This window comes from Taudactylus pleione, unplaced genomic scaffold (genome assembly GCF_031769625.1).
Source record: "Taudactylus pleione unplaced genomic scaffold, aTauple2 ptg000019l, whole genome shotgun sequence".
NCBI classification, from domain to species: domain Eukaryota; kingdom Metazoa; phylum Chordata; class Amphibia; order Anura; family Myobatrachidae; genus Taudactylus; species Taudactylus pleione.
The window spans coordinates 30,002,003-30,006,796 of record NW_028284421.1 but is presented as its reverse complement, the minus strand read 5'-3'; positions in this window follow the sequence as shown (position 1 = coordinate 30,006,796).

Below are 4,794 nucleotides of genomic sequence, written 5' to 3'. Positions count from 1 at the left end.
TCTGGTGCTGGCCCCTTTCACAACCCCCTTGAGCGGTTTGTTTTCTCGGGATCCTCTCAATTGCGGATCGCCAGGCGGGCCCCTTTGTTGTAACTCACTTGGTTACTTCACCATACTGCCCTTTTCATCTCAGGGTATTTCGCAGTTTCTTGCACTCTATCCCTGTGACACAGACTATCGCTCCTTACAGGTTTTCACAGTACATGAATTCCCCCTGGTACCACAATAGTCTGTCATCCCCGTTGCAGGTATTACTACAACAGCCACCCTGGGTGGATGTAGTTTTTCTACGAAACGCAAAATGGCGTGGTATACGCCCTGTGGTTACTTCCCATTTGGCTCTGCCGTGGACTGGAGGCTGTTTTGGGTTATTTTCCTCTTACACAGGGGGGGATGGGGTGAGTCTATTTCAGGTATTATTATCCATGCTTTGGGGCTGGTAGTCAGGTCCATTCTGGTTAGAGAGAATGTTGATCCTGCACCTGTATCTTACACCCTCAGTCTAACGGGCCTTCGGGTTCCCAGTTTCTGACTAGCGGGTGGATCGCATGGCGGGACTCTGGCTGTCGCTAGATACGAAGTATCACAACAGTGATTTGGCCTCCGGTCCCAAATTCCCTGAGGGTCATCACGAGGGGGATCGGCGTGTAACTCGTCTGCTTACAGACGTTACTACGCCTTATATTCCTGCGCGGTCGGATTCTACGGATCCGTAGGTGGTAACTCTGCCTGAAATCAGTATACTCGCTTTCAGGGGCTGTTACCCGTCCTACCATGGCTATAGCATGGTTGATTGCTACTATTGCATACTGGGCTGATGCATTTGTGACATTTTTTCCCCTCCATCACGTCTGGGGTGCAACTGTCTTTGGTCGCTCACATAATGTATGCAGTTGTCGTATGTGGTTGGATACCAGTCTCCTAACTTTCAGAGTTCCAGCTGCAACTGTATCCACTGTACTACCCTATGGCTGAGCTCTGGGAATGCAGAGGTGCAGATACCATCTAGAGGGAAGATCTTGTTTGGTCCTGACCTTGACAAGATTGTAGTAACATTGGTAGTTTTCCTAACGACACGTTTACCGCCTTCAGCTACTCCCACTACAGGGCCTCAGACTAAATCTGTTACGTCTTTCGGTCCTCAGAGTCAGCCTAAAGGCCTGTTTCTTCTTAGGCTGTCGGCCTCTACAAGGGCCGCCATATCCAGTACCGAGCAGACCTGGACCTCCAGCCGACCCTGCTTCTGAACCTCAGGATAATTCTTCAGCCTGACGGGACAGGTCTACAACTGGGGGATTCCAGAGTGAGTTACTGACTTTCTCAGTGCGCCCACTGCTGGTGTCAAGTCGCCACGGCTGCATAGGTAGGAGTGGTACTCTCTCATGGGTACGCCCTCTCATTGCTCAGGCGGCCTCTTTAGAGGTGGTGGTGCATGGGCCTTTCTTCAGACCCGAACAGGGCCTTACATATACAGAAAGCTATACAGTTTTTGCGGTAAGCAGAGCTAGTTAGGCCATCCCCACTATCTCAACGAGGGACTGGTTGTTCTGCGTTCTTTCTGGTGCAGTGGCTGAATGGTCCTCTTTGGCCTATTCTCTGTTTCAATTCCCTGAACCAGTTTCTAAAAGGTACCTGGGCTCAGGAGGAAACTCCTATGCTCCATCATCCGATGTTTGGATCCTGGGGACTTCATGGTATCCCTGGATAGGCGGGACACGTGCCTACGGGTACATAAAGAGACCTCTCACCAGCATGGGCTCAGGTTTGCTGTGCCACAGCAACACTTGCAATTTTTCAGGCTCTGCTTTTTGGGACTGTCCCACAGGGGTTTACCAGCTTTATGGATTTTCTGACAGTTCACCGGTTCAGTATATCAGACTGCTCCAGTATCTGGACGGCCTCCTGCTCTTAGCAGGATGACCGAGGTACTCTACAGCCAGGTCAGAATAACCGTGGCTTCTTCACGGTGCAGATGTTCATCAACGGGGGAAAAAGTCCTACTTGCCTCCCTCTCAGGGTATTCTTCATCTGGGAGCCCTGCTGGATTCTCAGAAATCTGAGAATTATTCTGACATAAGACGGGATCTCCACTCCTTGACTAGGAGTATGCGGATGTCTATGCAGTCGACATATGTCAGTACACTCTGGGATGCGTGGTCAAATATCCAGTGTGTCTGCCTTTGGATGGGTGGAATGGGGTTAGTTCTATTCCAGGCCTTTCCATAATTGGCTCCTCTCCAGGTGGAAAGAGTTTTTTCCGTCGGATCACTGTTCATACGACAATGCTCTCTCCGGAGGCAAGTCGGTCTCTGTCCGGGTGGCTATGGCCATCTCGTCCAGGGTATTCTTTTGCTACGAAGTGTCTGGTTCGCATTCGTTTCAGTGCAGTTGGACGTCTGTCGATTCCGCCCTAATAAATTAACTTGTTGGAACTTTAGGCCGTCTTGGGCCTTCCCTGGCATTACATGTATTTCAGGGTAAACCTCAATAGGGTCAGTCTGACAGTGCTACGACAGTGGCTTCCATCTTGGCAACCCTGTTAGTTGGGTGGCTCTGACAGAATTGTCTCACATTCTGACATAGGCTGAGGGTTTTCTCCATCTCTGCAGCGTTCAGTCTAGGAGCTCTCCAGTGGGAAGCGGGCTTCCTCGGCCGTCACGAGGTGCATCCCGGGGACTAGTCTCTTCTCCAAGAGAGGTTTCGTCTCCTGGTGAGCAGAGGGGGCCTCCCTGAGGTGATCCTCATGGCCTGCTGACTATCACACACTACCGGTGTTACGGTCCAGCACTAGGGATTTGTGATGCTACCTTCAGTGACTTTGTTGGTGAAGTGGTCCTTCCACTTTGTGTACCTGGGTCCTCTGGTCTCCTTTCTTCCTTGAGGTCTTCGAAAGCTTCATTTGAGACGGAGATGCTTTCCTGCTGGTGGCTCCTGATTGCCCCAGATGTCAGGGGTACTTGGATTTTCGGAATTTCCCCCTCCGATACTCCATTCCTGATGCTTCACTATCCGGACATGTTGTCTCGGGGTCCTTGTGTTGCCCTGGATCGTTTGTCTTTGACTACGTCCCTACGGCTTCCCTGGCTTTGTCATCAGAGCGCATAGATCAGCTTTTGCCAGGACCTTCCACAGACTGTGGCAGGCTTAATTCTTATGGTATCGTACCTGTCGCTAAAATCCTCCGGCGTTTCCAGATATTCTGGCATTCCTTCCAGCTGGCTTGGGTCTCACCCTCCGCCTAGCCTTTCTGACAGTGCGGATCTCTACACGGTCAGTATGGTTAAGGTGTGGAATCGCTCCACTCTGGTATCCAGTTCATCCTTCAGAGTGTTTTCTGGATTATGCCGCCATTTGTCCCCCCCTAGGGGTCCCTCCGGGGACAGTCAATGGAACCACTGGGTGTGATAGCCATTGCATGGTCTATTGCTTAGGCGCTCGCTCTCTCTCTTATGGCATTTATATCCACCAGGTGAGTGTCGGCATTGGGAGAGTTCTCGGGTGGCTCCCTCTTCTGGATGGTATTATGTCAGGGTGTGAATTGCACTCGCCCTGTGTTTCTTCCTAAAGTGGTTTTTAGGCTCCATATTATTCTGGAGCTTAGGGTACGACCACTCAGTCTACAGTCCTCTCGGCTGGTGTAGCCTCATTGACTGCGGTCCGGCCTCTTTGGATTTATGTGATCCGTTCAAGTTCCTTAGGGAAATCGGACTCCTTATTTGTGGAGTAAGATTTCTGGTTTTCACAGGAAGGGAGGGCCGGCCTATAATCAGATGTTGGCTGGATGGCTTCGTATGTCTTCCTCAGGGGCTTACCCATGGGTAGGCCTTTCTGTTGTTGTTGGTTTTTCTTGGGCCGTGTATCCCTTGTGGGCGGGTCGCTGTGGCGCGTTCTGCCTTACTAGGTGGCCACGTGGTCTTTTTAAGGTTCTAGGCATTGGTTTCCTTTGCTTCCTTTTGGGCGACGGATTCTCCTCTCAGCACAGGAGCGTCCCCACCGTTGGTTGAACTGTTTTGGGACATCCCCAAGGTCAACCCTGTGGACCCTGAAGTAGAAAACAAGAGATATGGTAAGAACTTACCTTTGTTATCTGTTTCTACGAAGTCCATAGGGTCCACAGGGCGCTCCGCCCTGACGCACCTGGCTTCATATGGGCTGTGTTACTGGTCACCGGTTTCCCGTCTCCTTTTCTGTGAGTATGGTTCTTGAGTGTTCCAGTTTTCTCTCCTCCGGCCTTTGGCTACTTACAAACTGAGGTGCCTCTGGCTGGGGGGCGGGGTTATAGGGAGAGTGGACCCAGTGCATCCTGGGAGCTGAAAGCTTTAACTGCGTGGTGCCCGGATTTGGTTCCCCAACCTATACCCCCCCAAGGTCAACCGTGTGGACCCTATGGACTTCGTAGAAACAGAGATAACAAAGGTAAGTTCTTACCATATCTCTTGTTTTTTATTCCCAAATCTGAATCAGTCCCAAAGATAAAGCTGCCATTTGCTGAGAGTACTGGATGGCAGGATTAATATCTGGCAATTCTGCTCGCTAAGATGCTCAAAAGGTGTTTTCCACTAGAAACGTGAGCAATATATTATTTGGTTTTAGCATTTGTTTATGACGACAAGCTTCAGGGTAGTTAAATAATGGTTTTGAGATGACATTTTATATGCCATATGAATGTCACAGGTACCATGATTGGCGATTAGGTTTAATTTCAACTGAAAACCATCTTGAATCCTGAAACTTCAATGTCAAATGCAAAATAGATTGTGTTTTCACGATTTGACCCATTAGAATACGAGATTA